This window comes from Myodes glareolus, chromosome 11, assembly GCF_982192425.1.
Source record: "Myodes glareolus chromosome 11, mMyoGla1.1, whole genome shotgun sequence".
In the NCBI taxonomy this organism is placed as follows: Eukaryota; Metazoa; Chordata; class Mammalia; order Rodentia; family Cricetidae; genus Myodes; species Myodes glareolus.
This window is the reverse complement of record NC_142036.1, coordinates 82,586,574-82,613,699: the sequence shown is the minus strand read 5'-3', so window position 1 is coordinate 82,613,699 and position 27,126 is coordinate 82,586,574.

The following is a 27,126-nucleotide window of genomic DNA, read 5'->3' as shown; positions in this document are numbered from 1 at the left end:
TTTATTTGGTCTATGCTCTCTCTCTCTCTCTCTCTCTCTCTCTCTCTCTCTCTCTCTCTCTCTCTCTCTTCGTTTTTATGAGATGGGATATAGCTTTGGAGCCTGTCCTGGAACTTGCTCTGTTGACGAGGCTGGCCTCAAACTCACAGAGATTCATCAATCTCTGCCTCCCAAGTGTTGGGATTAAAGCTGTGTGCCACCACCACCTGGCTTGTCTACATGTTCTCTATACCTTATCTTGCTTCTTAGTAGTAGTAGTGGTAGTAGTAGTAGTAGTAGTAGTAGTAGTAGTAGTAGTAATAGAATAGTATTCTCTCATACATTACATCCTGACCACAGTTTCCCCTCCCTTCACTCCTCCCTGTACCACTCCCCATATCCACTTCTCCCCCATTTGCCTGCAGAAAAGAGTATGCCTCCTAGAAGTATAAACCAAACATGGCATAACAAGTTACAATAAGACTGGGCACAAACCGTTATATTAAGGTTGAGAAGGCAACATAGTAGGAGAAAAATCATACCAAAAGCAGGCAAAAGAGGTAGAGACATACGTCATTATCACTGTTAGATGTCCCACAAGAACACCAAGACTGAAGCAGGCTCCGTGATTTTCGGTTCAGTCCCTGTGAGCCCACGGGACCTGCTTAATTGGTTCTATGGGTTACAATCTCCTAGTGTCGTCAACATCTCTGACTTCTACAAATCCTTTCTCTCGCCCTTCAGCAGGATTCCCTGAGCTCTGCCTAATGTTTGGCTGTGGGTGTCTGCATCTGCTCACATCAGTTGCTAGATGAAATCTCCCTGATGACAATTGGGCTAGGTTCCGATCTATGAGCATAGTAGAATATAATTAGCATTTGTTAAATTTCTTTTGTTTGCTTGCTTGAATGTCTGTTTGTCTGCCGGTTAGTTTGGTGTTTTGTTCTTTTTTCTCCCAGTTGTGCTTGATTCTATAAGACAACCTCTGGGATTGCCAGCCTCTAGGTCCTGGGGCTCCATCAAGGCAGTGTCAAACATGAGCTCCTACTCAATGTGTTGACCTGAAGATGGACCAGACACCAGTTGTCCACTCCTATAAGTTCTGTGCGATCATTACCCCAAAACACCTTACAGGCTGGATGACGAACTGTAGGCAAAAGGTTTTGTGGCTGAGTTGATGCTCCAGTCCCGCCACAAAAAGCCTTGCATGGTCACAGAAGGCGCACAGTTCAGGCTCCATATCCCTCATTACTAGGAGTCTTCACTAAGATCATGCTCATAGATTCTAGGAAGTTTCCACTGTGGTAGGTTTGCACATCACCCCCCAAAAATTGCTCCACAATTCCGGTTTTCTCTCCCAGTACACTCTTCCTCCACATCCCTTCCTACCGATCCCTTGTGGTCTCATCCCAACTCACACCTACTACACCCACAAAATCTATTATATTTCCTCTTCCCAGGGAGATCCATGTGTGTGTGTGTGTGTGTGTGTGTGCCCTCCTCATCAAGCCCTCCTTGCTACTTAGCCTCTCTGGGTCTGTGGATTGTAGCATGATTATCCTTCAATTAACAGTTAATATCCACTTACGAGTGAGTACATACCATGTTTGTCTTTCTGGATCTGGGTTACTTCACTTAGGGTGATTTTTTTTTCTAGTTTCATCCATTTGCTTTCAAATTTCATGATGTCATTTTTAACAACCATTATGTAAATGTACATTTTCTTTATCCATTCTTCAATTGAGGGGCATCTAGGTTGTTTCCAGTTTCTGGCTATTATGAATAAAGCCACAATACACATACTTGGGTAAGTGTCCTTGTGGTAAAATGAAACATGCTTTGGGCATGTGCCCAAGAGTGGTGCAGCTGAGTCTGGAGGTAGATTGATTCCCAATTTTCTATGGAATCCCATACTGATTTCCATAGTCACTGTGAAAGCTAGTATTCCCATAAGCAATGAAGGAGTGTTTCCCCTTACTCCACATCCTAGTTGCTAATGTAGTATTTTTATTACTTCTTTGAGAATATCTTACAATGTATTTCATCATATTTATTCCTCATCTCCTTCCACAAATCCTTCCTTGATCTACCCTGAATACCCCTACACTTCTAAACTTCATGTACTCAATTTTTTAAACAACATACAGAGTCCAGTATGTGTTGTCCATATATTATGGGTATGGGAAAACCTTACTTCTTTTGATTTGTCTGAATGATTTTATGGCAATATTCTAAATTTAAAAATCAAAGAGCAGTTACAATTAGAGCATAAACATGCCTGCAATCCTACTTAAATGTGTTTAAGTCTGTGTTTCTGAATAGAATTTGGATAGTAGATGAAAGTTAAATTGAGCCCAAAATTACTTCATGTAATCTCTTCCCCAAGAGAAAGAGAGTTGGGCTAAATTTTGAAAAGCAATGCTTCTTGGCTCCTTCTCATTTCGCTTCTCATTTAATTTCCCATATCCTCAAGATCCTTAGGCAGTTAATTTGACATAAGTTTATGATGCAATTCAATGTAAATTAGGTGTAAAATAGTCAAGAAATTCCAATTTTATCTCAAGGGGATGGATGAGAAAAGTCCAAATAAATTTTATAATATAACAGAGGCACTAAATTTACTGAATCTTCATTACAAAGTGGATAATTTAGCATTGTGTCTTCAAATACATTGTAAAAACAAGTCCAAAAACATCAAAATCAGAGAGGATGGTGTTTATTTATTCCTCAGTCCCATAAAGATAATTTCTGTAGTGTCTCCACGTTCAGTTAGTAATGCATACGTAGAAAATAATGAAAACATTGGAGATTTAGTGATCATTTTTTACTTTTCTTAAAGACTTTTGTGGTTTTTTGTGTTTCAATAAAGAAACAAACAATATAACCTCAACCAGTTTCATATAATAAGTAAGAAACATGACTTTTATGCAGCTACAAATTTTCTCATACAGATTTTATTATCACTTCTAATGGTGTCCAAAATATGAATAAACAAAAATATTGAAGGTAAAAAATAACTAAAGTTTCACAAGTAGCATTGGTTTTGAAACTTCATTGCAAAATTCAAATGACCATTGGGTACCTTTGTTATCATTAAAATAGAACTGAAAACTGATATTAAATACATCAATCCTTTTTGAAGCATATAATATTTTCTAGAACAGAGCAAATACTGTTGTCGTTACACCCTATCTTGACTTGAATTAAAAAAGGTTAGGTAGTGGTGTTGGAGGGGACCAAATTAATCAGTGTTATCAGTACTTTATCAAAATGTGAATGCTGAAACAATCTAAAGAATTCCACTTTCACAAGAACAAATATCAAAGTGTTAGGAAAAAACTAGTAAAAATGTACAGATTATAACTGAAGATAGGTTTAACTCTCTTAAGAGACACAAAGAAAAACACAATTAGAGTTTGGTGGTGCATGCCTGTAATCCCAGCACTTGGGAGGCAGAGGCATGTAGACCTCTGTGAGTTCAAGGCCAGCCTGGTCTATGTAGTGAATTCTAGGATTGCTAAATCTATGTAGAGAAAGTTTGCCTCAAAACCAAAACAACAACAAAAAGAAACCCTGTATTACTCATGAAAACAAGTGACAGATTTTGCTTAACATATTAGTGCAATGGTTTCTGAATTAAATATCCCACCAGAAATATTTTAGTTCAAGAAAATAATAGGTATTAAATTGACCTGGAGAAGAAGAATTGATGAGGTAGTCAAGCAGATGATTTGTAGGAGAGAGAGAGAGAGAGAGAGAGAGAGAGAGAGAGAGAGAGAGAGAACTATGATGTTTGACAGACAAGGAGATATGATTATATTATTATATTCTGGAAACTGGCATATGGAAGGCCAAAAGTTCCAATGTTCCAGCACAAAGGTAGATACCCTACAGGTCTTTGAGGTCGAGGATGATACCAAGTTACACAGATGAATCCTCTCCAATTTTAGGGATTCTCTGTCAGTTGGTTAATTCAAATTCTGGTCTCATTGAGAACACAGAAACACGCAAAATAATATTTTCCAAGCCATGAATATACCCATCAGTCCAATCATCTGAAAACAGCCACACAAAAGTATAAGGAAGATTAAAACACTTTTGGGCTTAATAAATTAAATATCATCAATAATTTTGCAGCTTCTGTGTTCTCCTCTCTGGCACCATCTTCTCCACTACATAAAAGAAATTGTATTGATTATTGCTTTTTTCATAAATCAATTACCTTCTCTATAGAATTATTCATGAGTGGAGTTTTTTTTTAGTATTTTCCACATCTCTAAAGATAATATAAACACATTCATATATTCATCAAGAATTTGTGTACTTTTACCTAAAATTTATAAGTGAAATTCATCTATAGCCACTTATAGTTTTTATATATTTGATATTTTATATATGTACATGTGTGTACATTAAATTTAAAAAGTTTGTTGCTTGTTAGAAATTGTAGTTACTTTTAGGTGTTCAACTCTTAGAAGAACTCTTAGATTAACTCGGGATATATGATTAGAAGAGGCATTAATGAGTCATGAGTATATGGTTGTTGGCTTTTTGGGATCATAAAATTCACTTAACTAAGTATTATATAATTCTTGTCTCCATTCATAATGAGTAATTATTGGTAATAATTCCAACATTATTAGTACATAGTATTTTAGCACTTTACAATGCTCATCAATTTTGTTGGTATTTTTTATAAAGTTTTGTTCTTATTATCTGTAGTAATAATATTAAAAATTCACATACTCATTATTTTTCCTTCTTCCAGTTTGAAATGTCCATTCTTGTATGGTATTTTTTAATATTATATAATTTTTCTTTTTATGATTTATAAATAGGCAATTAAAGACTATACTGAGGATCATAATTCTTTGAGAGTTATAACTCTGAGAAAGTCTGACTCCTGATTTTTCCTCTTTTTTGTACTATAGATTATCTTCTGATGAAGAGAATTGTAATTTGGCAAATTTTGTTATATATTTTCCTTTGAATATTATTTCTCATTTAGCAAATTTTTAATTTAAGGTCATGAAGCTGTCCATCTCAGGTTTCTCCTATTTTCCCAATTCTTCCTTGCTCATTTAAATCATTAATTTACCTAGAATTCATTTCTGATTGAATTAGTTTTGCAGGTGGGGCTGAAATCACATCAGTCCCTTCACTAATATTCAATACTACCTTAATACTGTATAAATAAAGTATTCATAGTCTGACATGAGTTCTACCAATAAAACAAAGACTGGTCAATTCCGTCCATGTACAAAATGTAGAACATAGAAAATGAGATAAAATTGTATGGAAGCATTTGACAACATTTGATGCTGAGTGCAAAGGATTCTTACAGAACTGACACTCAATAGGATGCTAAAACAATGGACACATGAGCAGGGAAACTCTTCAGTAGAATGCTGATATGGTGGGCACATGTCTGTATACACTTGTGCAAGCCCATAGAATATATGATTCTAAGAACAAACAGCATTTACTGAATTCTCAAAAGAATAAAGTATTTTTAAACTTAGGAATATATATGTATATGCATATATGCATACGATAACAATTACTAAAAAAAATAAATAAAAAGAGAGACCATGAATTTGAACAGGAGTAGGAGCACTTTATGGGAGAGCTTGGAAGAAGGAAGGGGAGGAGAGAAACACTGCAATTAGACTATAATCTCAAAAAAAAGAAGGAGAAGAAGTGTTATGGTTAAAGGGAGAAATTATAATCTCAGAAATTACAAAAATGAATTCAAGGCCAAAAAATTAATGTGTACAAGTTTATCAATGAATTTAAGCTGAATAAGCGACAGTCATAGGTCACCACATTTGTTATGTCTCAGCAAATTTTAAGTTACAAATAAATTTTCAGTGAATTTTCTATATAAATTTTATCTTTTAAATTTTCCTTTTTTGCTTTAATTAAAATTATACAAATGTTTTAACTAACATGACTTTTATTATTAATTAATAAATTAGTTAATTTGTTCCCACCCGATCACAGTTTACCCTCCTTCTCTCCTCTCCTCCCAGTCAGCCGGTCTCCCCAGTGTTCCCTCCCCACCCTATCTACTCCTCCTTTCTCTTCAGAAAGGGGCAGGCCTCCAGTGTGTATCAGTCAGTCATGTCATATCAAGTTGGAATAAGACTAGACAGACACCTCCTCTCCCAATGAGGCTAGACAAGGCAACCCGGTAGAAGGACAGAGTCTCCAAAGCAGGTAACAGAGTCAGAGACAGGCCCTGCTCCCACTATGAGGAGACTCACAAAAAGACCAACCTACACAGCTGTAACCTAGGAACAGAGCACATAGGTGAGTCCCACGCAAGCTCTCTGGCTGGTGCTTCATTCTCTGAAAACACAGGTTAGTTGAACCTGTGGTTTCCTCTGGAATTCTTGGCCCCTCTGACTTTCACAATTCTTCTTCTCCCTCCTCCACATGATTCCCTGGGCTCCACTGAAGGTTTGGCTGTGAGTCTCTGCATCTCCTTCCATCTGTTGCTGGGTGAAACCTCTGATGGCAATTGGACTAGGTAGCAATCTATGACTATTGCAGAATAGCATTAGTAATCATTTCTTTTACTATTCCTTTGTTAGTCATGTTTGATTCCATCGTCCTAGGCCTCTAGGCTGTCCAGCTTCTGTGTCCTGGCCCTCCAGGCAATATGAAGGCAGGCTCCCTCTCATGGGATGGTTCTCAAACTGGACCAGACATTGGCTGGCCATTCCCATAATTTCCGGGTCAACTTTACCCTAGCATATCTTGTAGGCAAGGCAAATTTCAGGTTAAAGATTATGAGGTTGGGTTTGAGGTCTCAATTCCTCCACCAGAAGTTTCACCTGGTTATAGGAGATGGCTAGTACAGGCTCTGTATTCTCCATTGCAAGGAATGTTAGCTAAGGTCGCCCTCATAGATTTCTGGGAGTTTACAATGTACTAGGTCTCTAGTTCATATGAGACATGCCTCCAGATTCCAGCTATCCTTCCCCAACCTGATCCCTCCTGTTCCTATGCCCACCAACCCCCATCCAGATCCCTCTCTCACATCCACCTGTGATGTCTATTCTATTTTCCCTTCACAGTAAGATTCATGTGCATCCCCCCTTAAGCCTTAATACTCAACTTCATAGGGGAAAACAAACAACTCAGGATAGTCAAAACAATCCCGTAAAGCAAAGAACTTTTGGAGATATCACTGTCCCTGACTTCTAACAGTACCACAGAGCAATAGTAATAAAAACTGCATGGTATTGTTTTAAAACTGGCAGGGTGATTAATATAAATAAATCAAAAACCCAGACCTGATTTTCGATAAAGAATCCAGAAATATAGAATGAAAAACTAAAAGCATCTTCAACAAATGGTGCTGGTCTAACTGAATGTCAGCATGCCAATGAATGCAAAAATAGATCTCTGTCTATCACCCAGCACAAAACTCATGTCAAAGTGGATCAAGGACCTCGACATAAAACCAGATCATCTGATCCTGAGAGAAGAAAAATTGGGAAATTGTCTTGGAGTGCAAGAGGGCAGAGGGGACAGCTTCCTGATCAGAAAATCAATGGCACAGACACTAAGATAGACAATCAATAAATGGGACCTTGGGAAACTGAAAAGTTTCTGTAAGACAGAGGTCACTGTCAGAAGAACAAAATGGCAGCGTATAGAAAGAGAAAAAATCTTCACCAAACCCATATCAAAATATATAAAGAACTCAAGAAACTAGACATCAACAAAGCAAATACTCCAATAAAAAAATAGAGATCTAAACTGAGAATGCTCAACAGGAGAATCTCAAATGGCCAAGAAGCACTTACTTAACGAAATGTTCAACACCCTCAGCCATCAGGGAAATTCAAATTAAAACAATTCTGAGGTTTCATTTTACACCTGTCAGAATGGCTACGATCAAAAGCACAAGTGACAAATAATGCTCCAAGAATGCAGAGTAAGGGGAACACTACTCCATTACTGGTGGGAGTGCAAACTTGTACAGCCACTTTGGAAATCAAATGATGTCAAATGAAATAAACAAAAGCCAAAAGCATCTAGACATAGAGTAAGATGTTCAATCTTTTATCCTGAAAGTAGATTAGTTAATAATATGAACACATAAACATATATGCAAGCTTTGACTAACCAAGTACTGAAGCCTTTGGAGTTTACAATCACTTGGTACAGTATTAGCAGGCCTGTCACAATCACAATGCAGAATTAAGACAATAATTAGAATATTTCCTCATTTTAGTTTAAATTCTCCTTTATAGAATTTAAATTGTATCATATTTCACATAGATGTTGTTCCAATCTATATCAGAAGGAAAAACTTACTGAATCTTCTCATGGGTAGTTGAAACTTTAGTGGTCTTCAGCATGGGGCTGTTGAGAAGTTATGTGTTTCTAGGACATAGTGTTTGATCGGTAGCTACATAGGTGAGTGGTGTCTGGGGATAGACCATCACAGAAGCAAAGGGAGGAAATGCCTGCTGCAGAGAAACTACACTATGAGGGTTAGGAGGGCCCTGAAGAGCCTATCACATGTCTGACTTATGTGTTTCACATTTACAAGGTTGACTCCATAAGGCAAGCTTAGCTACATAAGTTTGTAATTACGGTCAGGGGAATGTTGAGGTTTAACACTTCATGAGATAACACAGCCCTATGGGAAAAACAATTTTGTGGGAACTCTGATCACCAGGAAACTGAACTTTCTTTCATTTATGGAACTTAATTACATCCTGGTGGTCAGTTAGGGACATGGATCTACAGTTAACCTGGAACTCAGTGTCTCTTTATAGGCTACATTGGTCACTCCCCACAAAAAGTTCCATGACGTCATTTAGCCACTTTCCTTACTTCCATTAATTTTGTCAGTATAAAATAACATTTTTATGAGTTTCTCAGCAACCACCAGCTCCTGCAATAAGATCACAGAGTCATGAACAGTTTGATTGGTTAAACATTTTCCAAGGGCCGTCAGCATAGACACATCACCCTTATCTTCCCTGTAAACTATGCCATGATAGGTTTTGCATATATGAATAATGTTGTCTATTTGAAATACCACCTCTTTCTCTAGACGCCTGTGTTGTTCTAAAAGATTACTTAATTAATTCTGCATGTGCAAGAATAAATAATGTAGATACACCAATAGCTATGTATTTACATAATTTGCCATCTTTTTCCCTATAATCATTTATCTTGGAAATCTTTCATGTAACAATCTAATTGATAGCCTACATTAATGGATGCAATAAAATACAAATTTTAACATTCTGAAATTGCAAGTATGATTTCTTTTTTAATACTGATGATATTAAAAAATAAGCATTAGTATTTTAGAATGAGCACAATTATTAAAGACCTCTCTTGACCTATATTTTCCCTTCCAGTGTGCCTCCTAGCAAATAGAATTCTATGATTCTGCCTTGATTACTTGGTTCAAAATTTCCCCAAGCACAAATTGTATAGCAAGGTTATAATACAACTCTTGGCATCTTGGCATATTAGTGAATTTGTAACAGAGAATGAAGTCATGAATAAAGAAAAAATATAAATCAAGTGAAGAGACGATGCCTTCATATTTGCATTTTATTTTTCAACATTAATAACTGCCTTCAGTCATAACTTCTGTTTTAGTTTCTCCTCCTAAAACTGATTACTGTTCACTTTCTTCACAGGGGAAAAAGCAGGAACATATACAAAGCAGCATTCAGCACAATCAGAAGGAAAAGCCACTACATAATGCTTTGTGATGCTTCTGTAAGGAGGTAAAGGTAGGAAGGACCTACGTCCACAGACATGTGGATGCTTGTGGCCACGCCCAGTCTGGGACCCTGGCCTTGCTAGTGGGTGATCATGATATGTACAAAATATTGGACTGAACCTCAAAAACTGAAAGACACCCCCTCCAATGAAATGTCTTCTTTATAAGAGTTTCTGGTCATGGTGTCTCTTCACAGCATAGGAACCCTAATTGAGACCCACTGCTGTGCCATACGTCTATTGGGATGATATTTTAAGACATGATGACAGAAGACACTCTCACAGTCTCTTGTCCAACAAGAGACATGGGCACAGAGATGTATATGATACAAAAGGGAGAGAGAATTCCCCTGAGACAGTCAGACTTCTCACCTCTGTAATTCTTGACAGTTAGTAGCACATCTATTTCAACAAGATATGCGCTCTATCACTCAAGTGAATTTAACATAGTACGTGTTAACAATGAAATATCTGTGTTGGGAAACAATGACTTTACACACTAAGGACATTGTGAAAAGGAAATGCTGGAAGAGCAGCAGGTTGTACACTGAATATCTAATAAACATATCAACTAGAAAAAAACTCAAGGATCACTGTGAGCAACTCCAAATCCAGATCACTGTCTGTTTCCAAATTCAGAATTCAGAAAGATCTATAAACCCCATCCACTCCCAAACCTACTGTGTATACCACACCACACAAACACACACACACACACACACACACGCACACTAAGTGAGGGACTGTCTACTCACTTCTGTTTACCATGTGGAGGGAGGAGATGTGTGTGGCAGTGGAATGGAGACAGGAAGTGCAGGAGAGAAGATTTTGTAAAAGGTGAGAGAGAAACTGCAGCAGAGGTCAGGTCAGGCTGATCTGTGTGTTCTACAAGTTATCAGAAACTGGACAATTAAAACGAGCTTTTATTTCGAATCTATGAAACTCAACAAAACTATGATTAGCCCCAAGGATTTCTGCATTAGGCATATGGTCATCCTTAGCTTTGTAGAGATAAAATCTCAAGGAAAAAATAAAATTAATTTGAATTGATTTGGATTATGCATTTGGGTAGAGGTTACTTCTTATTTTTAATAACTTAAAATCTTAAATGTTCTTATTTATGTGTTTATGAGCATACACACATCTGTGATTTCTTATGTATATATGGTATGGGAGACTAAAAGGCCAGAAGATATTATCGGATGCCCTGGATATAGAGTTACAGATACTTGTGAACTGCTATCCATTACACTAGGAACTGAACTCCAGTCCTTGGCAAGAACAACAAGAACTCTTAATCCCTGGACCATTTCTCTAGTTCTCCAGCATCCCACTTACCTCTCTTAAGAGTTAAATAAAGGATGAGATTCTCTTTTGCCTCCAGCAGTGGCTCACAAAACGAGAAGCAGGAGTCTACTCTCTATGGAAGAGATGAGGGGAATGTTGTGGGATGACTTTGGGTGCTGGAAGCAGAGGACCACTAAGTCCCCTTAGTGGTGCATTCTGCATCTTGTCTTATCTTGCAGGTGAGAACCTGGGTTGGTTTTTTGTTTGTTTGTTTGTTTGTTTGTTTGTTTTTTGTTTAAAAATGTTGATTCTTCTAACTGCATTTCAAAAATATTCCACTAAGGCCATCTTTATGAATGTAACTTACAACTAATATTTGTTTTATGCAAATAGGTCGAAGAACACAGGGTACTCTTGAAAAATTACTCAAAGGTATTTTTAGATGTTTAGCATATTATGATAGAAACCATTGCATCCCACAAGTAATACTGTATTTTGCAAGTTGATATTGAACTCATATCTAATGGCATCTAACTACTAGGCTTCCTGGAACCCCAAGATCAAATTCCATGTTGAAATGGTTCTAGAAATCTTTACACTAGTAGTAAGCAGTCGGGCCTTCTTATTGCCGCCTTACCTAGACTCAGAAAAGCTTGCGATCTACTCTTATCACCTCAACTCCTTAAAAGAATTTATTTTCTTATGTTTGCTTTCTTCAACCTTGAAGACACAAAGAGAGAGAGGTTGTATGCAGTTTTGTGCAGAGAAAACTTTGAAACCTTGAAGAGGAAGAAAGGATGGGGACATTTGGGAAAGATCAGAGGGAGTCTTCCTAGGTTCCTTCCATAGTCCTCAGTAACCCCTTTTCTATGCAGCACTTGGGTGATTCAAAAATCTTCTGAAAACATCAGAAAACTACGTGGTGTTCAGGTGGAAACAGAGTCAAGACAATTGAAAGACTTGAAAGAGTGACTTTCAAGCAGAAAGGCCCTTCAGGCTGGGGCAGATACCTGAGAATTATATGGTATCTCTGTGTGAGAGTGCTGGCAGAAGAGTTAGTGATTACCCAAGAATTTCCAAACTATTTCATTTTTATGACTGATAATATTACTTGGACTTGCCAACAGCTCTTTAATCTTTAATATCTGGTGAAGGTCTATTTTTTAAAGTACTAAGCTGCCAAAATCTTAAAGACTTACAGTATACTTTAGGGAACATTTATAAAGAATTTCTCATATGTGGAAAGGAATTTGGCAATATCTATTGAGTGTAAAATTCTCTTTTCAAGTCCCTTTGCTTTGATACTGAAAACTTACTTCAAGGTATTTACTTCTTGGGTGCTTCCCACATATACAAGGAATTAGATTTATAATATGAGTTGTGGAGCCAACATTACAGCTAACAGCTACTTTTTCTCTGTGGCATCGTCACTCTTTAGGAGGTTATACGTATCTTAGAAGAATTAAGAATCTTTCTAGGTGATGATAGGGAAATCTTTCTGCGGTGAACTATGCAACAATGCTTGCAAAAGTATTCAATCGCAAGTATCGCCAAGCACAGTATAGTCAATAAAGAATGCTAAATAGATGTTAAAAATGGAAATGTGTAAAAATAAAATACACAAAGGCATTTACAGAAAAATACACTGAAAGAACATGCCAGAAACTGCTAATAACAGCTTTCTGTGAAGACCAAGGCAAGAGTAAGGTGAACAAGAGCACGTCAATAATGAAATGTGTTAGTGAAGCCATTTCAACCTTATGTTTCTATTTTAACTATACAATATGCTGCTGTTCAATAACAAAGAGAAAATGTGAAATTTAATGTTGAGTTTTATCATACTTGACTTTAACCATATTTACTAAGGAATTTGGCATTCTCTCTTTTAATTGATGGTGAGAATTCCATTAAGCACAATGACTTCATCAGGCTTGTAAGTATTTGGTGAAGAGAAGGAAAGGATCCAGGTGATCAACCTACAATCTGAAGGTTCTTTTTGATTTTTTGTGTTAGTCCTTAAGAATGCTCACAAAATCTGATTTTCTGCCCACATTTGTGGTAATTTTGCTCTGCTTTAATAGTCAGGGGAGACCATGTAACTTTATTTACCTAGTGAAATATGAGCAGAAGTGTCTCATCACTTCAGTGGAAGGGTATTTAATTACAGATACTAGAATTCTTTGTTAATGTTGATGTCCACGCTGACAATTCCTTCCATCGTCAACCTTGTCCTTCAAGTGTCTCAGAATAACATGATGTTCTGTAGCTCATTGCAGATATGACGTTGGCTGAAGGTCATATACTCTGACCACAGAAGCATGTTCTCTGACCTGAAGCCACTGGAGTTTGCCCTGGAATGGAATGTACAGATTTTTGTCATTGGGACCTGACTGGAAAAATCACTTAAATTCAGCTCCAAGAGATTCAAAATTTCACCTATTCAGATCGAACTCCAAAGGAATGAATAGTAAGTGTTTGTGGCCAATCCCTCGGGAGACATCATTTTCATTGGTAATCTACCGGGAAACAATCTCATGGTCATAAATCCCTTCATCCCTGAAAACCTGGAAACCTGTTAACTACTCCCAAAAAAGAATTCTAAAGAATCTTTGTTTACTCTGGAGTCTGTTGATCCTGTCTCATAAAACTGTTAACACCTTGAGCTCATCACTCAAACTAAAATCTTCTCTCGAATAGCTACAAAGTATTAATGAGTCACCATCCTTTTGGAAATAGTAAAAATTTTTAAAAAAATGTGAACTAACAAAGTTTTGACATCTAGTGTATAAAACTATGAAAGGGAGGGGAGAGGTAGGGAGGGGAGCAGAGAAAAATGTACAGCTTGATAAAAATCAATTTTAAAAAATCCTGCACATTTATATAGTATTATTTTATAATATTTAATAAAAAAGGAAGAGTAAATTGAGACATCTGCATACCAAGAGAAGCTGGGTAAGGAATCAAAGCTCCATCCTACAGAGACTGGAGATTGTTAAATCATCATTGGCCACGTTGGTTTCTGAAGGCTTAGGGGTGAATCTAAGTTCAGATGTGAAAAGTTTGCTGCAGAAACAGTTATAGGCTCTGTTCTGAGGAAAGAGCTGCTCATTTTGTTCTCCGTTTCATGTAGTTCAATTAGGTTGTCAAAATTCAAGTGATGTTTAACACAAGTCAGATTTCCTCCTTTCAAGGTAGCGTTTGAGATTTTTCTTTGAATTTATAAATCGTTGCCAAAGAAGAGAGCACAGATGAAAAGTGAAGTCGGAACATTCAAGAAATCAGGTATTCGTGGAGTTAAGAATGTGTTTGGGCTATTTATATTCACAGATGTTTGAGAGGTGAATTATGTGTTCTACATGCAAGCTTAGAAACAAAACCTAGAACTAAAAACACAAAGGAGGAGCAATGTTACATCATTTCCCAAGACTTAAGTGTGTTTTGGTATGCTTTTCCCTTGCCAGTCGTCCAATCCATTTCCTGAAGTCTTTCTTTAGGACTGCATATAATTTGAGTTTTGCTCAACTGGACAAAAGTAGAATTATGCTACTTTAAGGCCAATTTGTTAAATAACTGTGACCAGAAAACATAATGCATTTCCAGCAAGAAATTGCGGCCTGTACAGAGGAATTAGACTCTTCCAACTTATTTGAACATTTAGATATGTTTCTAGCAGAAATTAAAGGTGACATTTGAATCATTCTTAAAGTCAAGTCACCACTCAGTCATTAACCAAATACCAACTGTCATCCAAAGGTACCACATTGGCATATTTAAGGCATGTTCATTCATCAGACTAGTACAGAGAGCTTATTTATCCAATGGCTATTACATTTGACTTGGGCTTAGCTTCATGCACAGTATTTCTATCTTCTCTTTCTTAGTCATGCTGCTGTTTTCCCCTTCTCTATACCCTATCCTAGTTCATCTCATGTTGTTTTGTTTGTTAATCTCTTTTGAGATGCTTGACAACAAACACAGAGGATAGCATATGCTAGGCAACTCTTAGCAGTGATTTACACCTCGGGCCTCTGTTTTGTCTTGTTGGTTGTTTTTCCCTTCTTCATCTTACTGTGCCTCCCAAGATGACCCCAAACTCACAACCATCCCTTCTCTACCAATGAAGAGGGAGCACTGCCATGCTGGTTTTGAAGTCTCTGCACATCAAGAGCAAACACTAACTAGACCTCTGCTCACCCTCCTGAACTCCAAACTTTCCCTTTTTGTCCTTTCCCACTGCCCTTCCCTCCATGTTCCACCCCTTCACCTCTTCCTGTTTCCCACTTCCTCGCAGATGGATTTTTCTTCCCTTCCTCAGCCTTCTGCCAGAAGTATAACGCCAGCTTCGATAACATTATCAATAATTATGGAACTGAAATAAAGAAGGAGCTAATTTGAGTTCTAGCCTGAAATCTGCAGATGAATCTAAAAGACTTATTTAAAATCTCAATTGTGGCTTGTAATATTCACATCAAGGAATAAACCCAGCAGAGGACTTTTATTTGTGTATGCCCAAGAGAGAACTTTTATTTGTGTATGCCTGTGGTAGTGTACTTTAACGCACACACCCATGCTGTGATAGTTCTAAATTCACCCGAGAGAATTCACAACTAGTATCTTGCATCTCTAGTACCCCAGAGAGAGAGAGGGGTGGAATGAAGATTCTCTTCTGTCATAATGCAACACAATGAGTTTTCACATGAAATATGTAGTTGAGGAAGAAAGACAATAGGGTTACCATCCAACTATGCTGAAACTATGGGAAAACTCTGCTTTTTGACTTTTCCTCTTAAGGTTTATTCCCAGAGCAGAGCACCAGCTGTGGAAACACTAGCCACATTTCACATGCAGGCACTTTCTCATCAAGAGTCCCCTTCCTGACTCTCCTGTGGTGAGTGTGCTAAGAGTGAACCCTAAGGCTAGCAGCGGCTAGACACATGGAGTGAGGTCAGTGTCTCAGAACCCCTGATTTCCTCTCATGCAGTTTTGGAAAAACCTTTGTTCTGTAGATATGCCAGAAACAATCACATGCAAAAGAAAGACACACTGTAGGCCTGCATCCTAGTCCACACAGGCAGATGTATCCGTGTATTTCTCTCTTAGAGTCCTCATTGTTGTCTAGGTTCTCTAGGATTGTGAACTGTAGGCTGATTTTCTTTGCTTCATATCTAAAAGCCACTTATGAGTGAGTACCGCGCCTGCACAGTCTGGAATCAAGAGTCTCGGAGGAGGGTGTCCAGGTTGAATGAATTTACAGAGCACGAGGTTGAGGTGGAACAGCAGCTTCTTTATTGTACTGCTGGGGCTAGCTTTTATACCATGGCACCAAATGAGGAGGGGGCTGCGAAGGGACTGTAACCTGACCAGCAGGGATCAAGGAACAGTCACCATGCACTCGAAATTCCTTTCCCAACTCCAGGAGCAGAGGGAATTTATTATGTTTTCTTAGCAGATAAGCACCTCAAATGGGGACAGGAATAAGTAACTCGGGGCTGCAGTTCCCACAATTCCCCCTACTTTATTGTATAATGAGGGTTCCTGTCTTAGGTCCTGCGAGGGAAGTACCTTCCCTTACCCATCATTGGGCCCCTGATACCCTGTCTTAGGTGGGGGGGGGTCTCCTCACAGGTTGCCCGTCCTTGAAGATCCTCATTTTTTCAGCATCTGCAGCCATACCTCATGACTTCCGGGAGAGTCATGGGCCAGACTGAGTAACACCTGACGGTGGACAAGCTCAGTCATGGTGAAGGTGTTTAGGAGTCGTTTTAAGAGGAGCAGGCCTACTGCCACCCCTACTAGTCCCAAGATCCCCAGGGACAAGGCACCTCCCCATCGCTGTGCCCAACCCCCAATCTGGGCCATGGTATTCCACCATCCCTCAGCAGATACAGGTTTAACACGAGTTTCATTAATTGCAATAATCTGATGTACCAAAGAGTGGGTAAAGTTTACAAAGGAATCATTCCAAGGCCCCCTAAGGTAAGCATTAAGGAGTTGCACCTCAAAGGACATATTTTTCACTTCCATAAGGGTCACACAGGCAGAAAGATAAAAATGAGAACAAGAGGCTTGTTGCACCATCCACAACACATTAATCTGTTCCTGCAATAAGGAACATCCCCAATTGAATATGTGAGTTAATGGTATTTTGAGTGTCTAAGGCCTGGATAACACGGGCAGCAAGAGTGTTAACAGTCTCTGCAGTAGCTGCATTCTGGGACATGGTGATTCCCATAATGGTGGCGGCTGTGGCTGATATGGCGATAGCTGCGATGACTGTGGCGGTGATTCCAATGTCTCCTCTTTCTCAATACAAGATAAGCTCTCATCCATCATGTGGGTCTTCTACCACCAGGAGAACCAGGGCAGGAATTCTCACCATCAGCACAGACTCATCCGTCAGGGACTAGCAGTTGCTCAAAAAGCAGGAGCTGGAAGAACAATTAAGGACACCATCCTCCCCGACCGACCCATTAAAGGAGACAAACATAAAGGGAGGCAGAACACAAGCTGACAATAGAGAAATTCATTCCCGCTGCGAAATTAATCTGGAGGGATGTTTCAAAGACGTCTGATGTGTTCCATCTGGCTGTTGCATTGAAAGCCAAGCCCCTTTGAAGGGCTAAAGGCCTAATATCTGTACATGCACATGGGCCGCAGAGAAACATGCCTGCGAACGTAGGTGAAACTCCTGCCATATTTGGATTTCTATAGGAATAATCAAAGGCTCCTCTCAAGGAGTTTTTAAAGGTAGGTCACTGACCAAACCACCATAAATATTTATCTCCCTCCAATTTCCATGGTTCCTTAGGAGCACAATTTCCCCAAGGTAATGGTAAGTACAATCTGAAGGATTGTGGCGTCTTCCAACATAAGGGAGCTGGTCTCGGAGGGGTTGGAAGTCCAGAAACATTTCTTTTAAAATTTATTGGGTAAAAGATATCTCTCAATCCAAAACAGGAATTCCCAGAAGAGTTCAAAGAAAAGTCTCCCAGAGAATAATTACTAAGGACCACACATGGTCCAGAAAGAGAGATACTAGGCATCTCTGAAATAGTGCTAATCTTCCGGAAGCAGAGGGCATGAGATATATCAAACGTTAAATTACCCAATGAAGATCTTTTTAATGCTGTATTTGCTGCAGGAACCCCCAAAGTGTAATTGGTGGAATAAAAGGATGGAAAAACAGAGCTTACTTTACTTACTGGCATCAGGATGGGTGGATTCCTCACCAGTGCCCATCTCAGGGCTCCCCACGATGTTCTTCACTTGAATCCCTATTATCAGGGCCAGTAGGGCCTGGCTCCACTGGCCGAACATTCCGCTCCGGCACCCAGATGGGTTTTTTGGTTCCTGGAGGGAAGACGCAAACGGCCCCCCTCACCCTAGCCAACATGGGTGTGGGTGACTGCCACTGTCCTGTGATACTATCCTTCCATCTAACCCAACCCAGATTGGGAAGGTTTCTGCCAATGTCTTTCCATTGCTGATAGAACTTGTTTATCTACTGTTAAAAAATTTAAAATGTATAAAAATGTAGATAACTGGGTATTTGAGGAGGTGATATACTCCCCCTTCTTTATTTTACAAAAAAAAATTGTTTAAGGGTAGCATGTGTGCGCTCCACTATGGCCTGTCCTGTGGGATTATGTGGAATTCCAAAGGTATGTGTAATTTGATATTCTTGACAAAATTTTGCAAACCGTTGGCTGGTATAAGCTGGTCCGTTGTCGGTTTTGAGAAAATCTGGGATGCCCATATAGGCAAAAGCCTGTAGACAATGAGCAATAACGTCCTTAATCTTTTCTCCTGAATGTAGAGAGGCATAAATTACCTTGGAATAAGTGTCTACAGAGACATGTAAAAATTTAAGTCTGCCAGCTTGAAACAAATGGGTAACATCCATCTGCCAAAGGTGGTTAGGACGGAGGCCTCGAGGATTAACACCTTCATTGGGGGCATTATGAAATGGAGCACAAGCTGGACATTGGGATGTGATTTGAGTAGCTGTGGCTAGAGTACAGCCAGAGTGAAACTTTAGAGAAGAGGCGTTTAAATGATACTTTTCATGAAGATGACAGGCTCGTTGTTCCTCAGAAAGGAACAATGTCATTGGGCGGGTGAGGGAATCTGCAAGCTTATTTCCCTCTGCCAAGGGCCTTGGCAGATCAGTATGGGCCCGAATGTGGCCAACAAAGGCAGGGAACACTCTTTGGCATACAAGACTTTGCAGCTGAACCAAAAGGTGGAAATCCTGAGAGGTAGGTAAAATGTATGGCGAGGTTTCCAATGGCCCAACAATCCTTGCCACATATATACTATCAGTATACAAATTGAAGGGTAGATCCTTGAAAAGAGAAAAGGCCATAAGGCAGGCCATGAGTTCTGCAGCTTGGGCAGAAATTGGACCTAAGGGCTGCTTTTCTTTAATTGAACCAGAGACCACAACTGCATAACCCTTGGAAGAACCATCAGTAAACACTGAGTGCACTCCCTTAAGGGGGGAAGTTTTAATAATTCTTGGAAAGATAACATGATGATTCTTAAAAAATGAAATTAAATGGGAATCAGGATAATGGTTATCAAAAATGGCTCCAGTGGTTGCGATGAACCATCTTGGACCCTCTGTAGCCTTGTTATTTCCTTTTTTTGTTAAGGGATTAGAAATTTATTTGGGATCCTACCAAAAACCTGTAAACTAAAATCATATACCTTCCATAAGAGCTGTAGCACCATTTCATAATTTGAGGTCACTACCTTCTTATGGGAAGCAGGTAAATGTAACCAATAAATGGGTCCCCTTTGCCAAAAAACTCCAGTAGGTGAAAACTGTGAAGAAAGGACCATGAAATAAAAAGGGCAAGCATAATCGAGGCGGCGGAGATGTGCTCACTCAAAGGCATTAAGCAAGGCATCTAGGGTCTTTTTTGCTGCTGGAGTCATGATCCTGGAGGATGCAAGGGAAAGGGTCCCCAGACAGCATGTCATAAAGGGGCTTAAGAACTCCGGTAGGAATGGGAAGGGAAGAACGGATCCACTGACCATCTCCTAAAAATTTCTGCCAGATCATACTGAATTTGTTGCTGAATGGTCCCAAAAGCACCTGTCCCTGCTAGCATGTCAGTGTTTCTTTGGAATTGCCCATGCAGCACATTCTGAGCAGCAGTCTGGGTACATCTATCCTGAAACTCTCTTCTTTGTATAAGAAAGTCTCCCTCACTAAGCGCAGCGCAGCAGAGTTGCTGCCAATCACTTGGGGTGAGGTTAAGAGCCCTAAAAGACTCCATAAGGGATAATGTAAATGGGGTTTGGGTGCCGTAAAGGCTGGCAGCTTCCTTTAATTGTTTTAAATCCTTAAAAGCCAGAAGTTCATGATGGCAAAAAACCTGCCCTGGATTGTTGGGATCTGGAATTTCCACAACAGGGGCAATCACTGGGTAGCACTTAACACCTCTGCAGGGAGCCTCCTCCTAGCCGACTGAAAGGGAGGGGCCGGAGAGGTCCTGATTGCATCAGAAAGAGGGGGCTTGTCCTTCTTTCCAGAGGTCCCCTTAGCAGGCTGAGGGAGCGGTTCTGCCTCTGTGTCGGAGGCCACATCAGAACAAAGGGAAGCCTTAGTCTCACTATCTTGAATCTCAGATAACACCTCTTTTGTTGCTTCCAAAGCCTGCTTAACCCAGGCTTTCTCTGTTAGCAAAGCATCCCTGATCAGTCTCCAAAGGGAGAACGTGGCTATTGGCAGGACTTCAGGCCCCTCCTTTCTCAAGGTTTTTTGAAGATCCCCGCGAACCTGTTCCCATTCAGAAATATTGAGGGCTCCACTGGTGATGAACCAGGGACTCCACATTTCTATAGTTTTAAGAAAATCTTCTAAAGTCTTAGTTTTTACAGCTGTTCCCTGCTCTTTCAATAACCTCTATAACTGAAACTTTAGCTCTGATTTACCCAGGGTATTCCCCATTTCTTAATTATCTCTTATCTCTTAATTATCTCTTAATTATCTTAAGTATCTCTTATTTCTTAATTATATCTTAATTTCCAAAGCATCCTGGCTGGACTACAGGATGACCTGGTCCACTATCCTCACCTTTCTGATCTCAGTGGGGGCCTCCAATTACTGCGCCTGCACAGTCTGGAACCACGAGTCTCGGAGGAGGGTGTCCAGGTTGAATGAATTCACAGAGCATGAGGTTGAGGTGGAACAGCAGCTTCTTTATTTTTCTGCTGGGGCTAGCTTTTATACCATGGCACCAAATGAGGAGGGGGCTGCGAAGGGACTGTAACCTGACCTCAGCAGGGATCAAGGAACGGTCACCATACACTCAAAATTCCTTTCCCAACTCCAGGAGCAGAGGGAATATATTATGTTTTCTTAGCAGATAAGCACCTCAAATGGGGGCAGGGATAAGTAACTCGGGGCTGCAGTTCCCACAAGTGAGTACATATGATAATTGTCTTTCTGTGTCTGGGTTATCTACTCAATATGATGTTTTCTAGATCCATCAATTTGGCTGCAAATTTGAAGATGTCATTATTTTTTCTGCTATGTAGTACTCCATTGTGTAAATGTACCAGATTTTCGATATCCATTCTTAAGTCAAGGGGCATTCAAGTTGTTTCCAGGTTCTGGCTATGACAAACAATGCTGCTATGAACATAGTTGATCATATGTCCTTGTGGAATGATTGAGCATCCTTTGGGTATATACCCAAAAGTGGTATTGCTAGATCTTGAGGAAGGTTGTTCCCTAATTTTCTGAGAAATAAAACAACTGATATTCAAAGGGGTTGTACCAGCTTACACTCCCACCAGCAATGGAAGAGTGTTCCCTTTATCCCATATTCTCTCCAGCATAGGATGTCATCAGTGGTTTTGATCTTGGCCATTCTTACAGGTGTAAGATGGAGTCTCAGAGTTGTTTTAATTTACATGGCTGTATTTATATATCTATATCCATATCTATATCTATATCTGTGTGTGTGTGTGTGTGTGTACAATAGAAAACCTTTATATAATATGCCAATGTGTTGGTCCCACCCAAAAGGGCTCTAAATGATGACAAATATATTCTGTATGATACCGACAAAGGGCGTAGGCAAGCTCAGACAACTACCTGAATGTGAAGAATGATAATGATTAGAAAAGCTGCTGCAGTGCTCATCTTAATTCACCAAGGGGAGCAGGATTTTAAATCCCTTTGCCTCATATTTATCCTTTTCAATTTCGGTATCTGATGTTCGCGTTTTCTGGTCACAAAGTTGGACTCCCCAGCTCTTTCACTGTTCATTTCCCACTAGAGAACACCAGCTGTAGAGACACAGAAAGGAAAAAGGAAAGTGTGTGGCGGACCAGGATTTTGGGGGCTCACGCTTCCTCCAGTGAGAAAAGTCAGTAGAAATAGCGGGAAAATTACTGGCCTCCTAATCTTCGGACAATTAGTTTACAGTTCCTGGTTTTTCCGATTTCCTTCTAGCGTATTTCTGGGGTTTATCCCATTCATCCATATGAAATACTGGAATGTTTTGCTTTTAGTAAAACCAGATGGTCACCATTGAGGAACTGTAGAACTCTATCAACTCATAATTTTGAAAAACAAAAATAATATCAAAATCTAGGCAAAGTAAGTTGAAAATGTCAGATTTCAATTATAGAAAGAAAAACTCAGCCATTTTAGATTCCTCTGTTGAGAGTTCTCTGTTTAGGTCTGTACTCCATTTTTTTATTGGATTATGCATTCTTTTGGTGACCAATTTTTTGAATCCTTTGTATATTTTGAAAATCAGACCTCTGTCTGATGTGGGGTTAGTGAAGATCTTTTCTCATTCTGTATGCTGTCATTTTGTCTTGTTGACCGTGTCCTTTGCTTTACAGAAGCTTTTCAGTTTCAGGAGGTTCCATTTATTAATTGTTTCTCTCAGTGTCTGTGCTACTGGGGTTATATTTAGGAAGTTGTCTCCTGTGCCAATGCTTTCAAGTATATTTCCCACTTTCTCTTCTATGAGGTTCAGTGTGGCCTGACTTTATGTTGAGGTCTTTGGTGATCTTGGACTCAAGTTTTGTGCATGGTGATAGATATGGGTCTATTTTCATTCTTCTACATGTTGATATCCAGTTGTGCCAGCAATACTTGTTAAATATGCTTTCTTTTTTTCCATTTGATATTTTTTGGTTCTTTGTCAAAAATCAGGTATTCAAAGATGTGTGGATTGATATCCAGGTCTTCTGAAGGACACTTAAGGAAATGTTCAACATCTTTAGTCATCAGAGAAATACAAATTAAAACAACTCTGAGATTCCATTTTATACCTATAAGAATGACCAATATCAAAAACACTGATAACAACTTATGCTGGAGAGGTTGTGGAAAAAAGGGAACACTTCTGCATTGTTCGTGGGAATGCAAGCCGGGACAACCCCTTTGAATGTCAGTGTGGCGATTTCTCAAAAACAGGAAATAACCTTCCTCAAGACCCCATAATACCACTTTTGGTTATATATCCAAAGGATTCTCAATTGTACAACAAAGACACGTGCTCAACTATGTTCATAGGAGCATTGTTTGTCATAACCAGAACCTGGAAACAACCTAAATGCCTCTCAACTGTAGAATGGATAAGGAAAATCTGGTACATTTACACAATGGAGTACTACACAGCAGAAAAAAAATAACAACATCTTGAATTTTGCAGGATAATGGGTGGAGCTATAAAACATTATTTTGAGTGAGGTAACCCAGACACAGAAAGACAGTTATTACATGTACTCACTCATAGGTGGTTTTTAAACATAAAACGAAGAAAACCAGCCTACAAACCACAATCCTGAGAACTTAAACAACAATGAGTACATTAAGAGAGACATAGATCTAATCTACATGTGAAAGAAAAACACAAGATATCCTGAGAAAATTGACAGCATGGGGACCTTTGGAGAGGGTTGAAGGGGGAGGGGAGAGGCAGGGAGGCAAGCAGAGAAAAATGTAGAGCTCAATAAAAATCAAATAAAAATAAGGGAAAAAAAGAAAATCTCAAAGTATTCACAGATACACATGCTAACCTCAGCCCTTAAATGAAGTATTTTCAGACCGTGGATAGTTTTGAGGAATGAAATACTGCCTGGTGTGATTCTCAAAGGAGTCCCTGTGAACATGCACCAAAGTGAGGCACCCAGTGTGGAACCTCGGGCTGGTACCCACAGCTATCAGTGATGTAGACGTCATCACAGTTAGAATAATAGTATTGATAACACCCTTGTAGCCTGGAAGCTTTAAGTGGGTGAAGAAGAGCTCTCTCGCGCGCTCTCTTTCTCTCTCTCTCTCTCCCTCTCTCTTTCTCTCTGTCTCTCTCTCTCTTTCTCTCTCCCTCTCTCTTTCTCTCTATCTCTCTCTCTTCCTCTCTCTTTCTCTCTATCTCTCTCTCTCTCTCTCTCTCTCTCTCTCTCTCTCCCTCTCCCTCTCTCTCTCTCTCTCTCTCTCTCTCTCTCTCTCTCTCTCTCTCTCTCTCCCCCTGGCTTAGGAGCCTGTCCTGGAACTCACTCTTTTAGACAGGCTGGCCTTAAACTCAGAGATCTGCTTGCCTCTGCCTCCCAACTGCTGGGATTAAAGGTGTGTGCCACCATTGCCTGGCCCAAGAAGGAGGCATCTTGTAAAGCTAAACTTTTTTTCCAAACAAGCAAGAATACCTGACAGTGCATTGAATTTCCCCACTTATAAAGGAGTGGCGACTGACCAGCAGCTCCCTGAAGGAGGACAATTTGTTTTCCTAACAAACAACGGCTTATTAGTCGTCTCTGTACTTTTTCAAGCTCTCTGTAGTTCTTCTATCTGTTCATAAAAACAGACACTACATAAAGACTATTAATTAAACTCTTCTTCCATCTACCAAAGTCTTTCTGTATACCTAAAAGAAACTTAAATGAGACCACACCTCTGAAACAAAAGTCTGTTTTCTCCATGCCCAAGCTGAATCTAAGCAAATTCATATCTTTGAGTATCTGTCTCCAACATCCACTCCTGAGCATGAGCAAAAACCCACTCTATTTGTAGGGTTTTCTTAGGAGCTGCTAAGCTTAAAATTGAGTCGAGAATTGAATGCCATTGTTCCTGTATAGAAGAAAGTAACCAAGATAAGAAACAGCTCTGCAAACAAACACAGTCCTCATTCCAGGTACCATCCCTTACAGCGTCTACCTTGCATACTCAAGCAAACAGGAGCTGCGTTTTCTTAGGACCCATGAAAGGCATTCTTGCAATAGTCCTTATGCTGAAAAAAAATTGTAGAAAATAAAAGTCAAGTGTTTTCTGAAGATACCCAGATATTAAACAGATACTAGGTTAAAACTTAATCTTTAATGAAATTCCAAGAATGGTGATCCTGCTAGTTTCAATCTCTTATAGTTGTTTATTTATTAACTCTACTTTAGCAAAGGATTTAGGCTTCTGTCCCTAGACTGGCGGAAGTTACATTTTCCCAATCACTCTGTTATGACACTTATATGAAAAAAAGTATGATGCTATGTCATTTTCAGGGATTATAAAATTACTAAAACTGCAGGTAGGTGCTCACCTGCATTCTGTGCTAATAAAGAAACATTCCACTTATTTTCTCAAATATGATTCTATGTAGTTGAATCCTTAAGAAACAGAAAAATAATTTATCCTATTTCCACAAAGGAGATGGCTAAAGAGATAGTCAAACAGATAGACATTTGTTCCTATTACAAACTGACCAATTATATTATACTATTGTGACTTCAAAACTATTTTGGCCATTCACACTACTTATGGTCAGTTATACAACAACAACAAAAAATGATTTTATTAGGAAATGCAATATCCCCCTAAAATATGACTATAGGACTATAATGAAAACAAGGCTAATAACAAATATGTGAAAAGGATCCCATAATAACCTTCCCACAAAATTGTATTCCCTGACTGACCATAAACTCACGCATCCTGGTATCCTGAAGCAAGATTCTGCACCTCTTGAAGTCAGGCAAAAAGGCACCTTCCAGCAACCAAAGATGTGTTATAAGATTTTCAACAGATGCTCTAAAATGCTATCCCAAGACTGAGCACAAACGTCCATATTAGATCACCCATTTATCTTCAGCACCCTTAATTTTACTGATAAAGCCACTGGTTATAAACAAACCACTCTTGGGTGTGCTAACTCAAATGAACAACCTCTTGAAATGTTCACCAAGGCTTAGGGAGTCAGAAGTTGCAGCACATGCCTGTCTGCACTCTATGTGCTACCATACAGTTCGCGAGCTTCGGGCAAGGGTCTGGAGATTGAGACATACAAACACATACAGGCACAGAGAGACAGCACAGACAGAGACATGAACCTCTAGTCACTGGTAAGAAGCCCTTTATTCAATAGCACCATGGAGGCTTAAATACCCAACAGTCAGGTGGGCCAACAGGTGAAAACCTTATCCTCTGATCCTCAAGGCAAGGCAACACGTGCTCATGAAGCAGAGCTGGTAAACAACGTTGACACAGCTTTCAGTAACTCACATCAGAAGGAAAGTAAAGATCTCTAGCAAGGAAGAGCAGCTGGAGGCCAGGACTCCAAATGGTCCCAACAAGAAGTGTCTCTAACAAGCACCTGGTACATTCAGATGTTCTGATGCAACTAACAATAGCCAGGATTAATTTGTTATAAGAACAGACACTAAAGCAAACCTCTCCGTTGTAACTAAATTCATACTGCTTTAAAGTAAAGTAATTTCAGATAAATTACAGATATTATAGCCTATAAATGGGACCTCATGAAACTGAAAATTGTCTTACATCAAAGGACACCATCATTTAGACTAAGTGTCAAGCTACAGAATGAGGAAAGACTTTTGCCAACCGTACATCTGATAAAGAGCTAATATTAAAAATACATAAAGAACTCAAAAAATGTGCATCAAGAGAACAAATAACCCAATTTAAAATTGGGATGCATATTTAAACAGAGAATTCTCAAAAGAGAAAATTCAAATTATTGAGAAGCACTTAAAGAACTGCTCAACATCCTTAGCATCCAGGAAATGCAAATCAAAATTACTTTAAGATTTAATCTTATACAAATCAGAATAGATCAA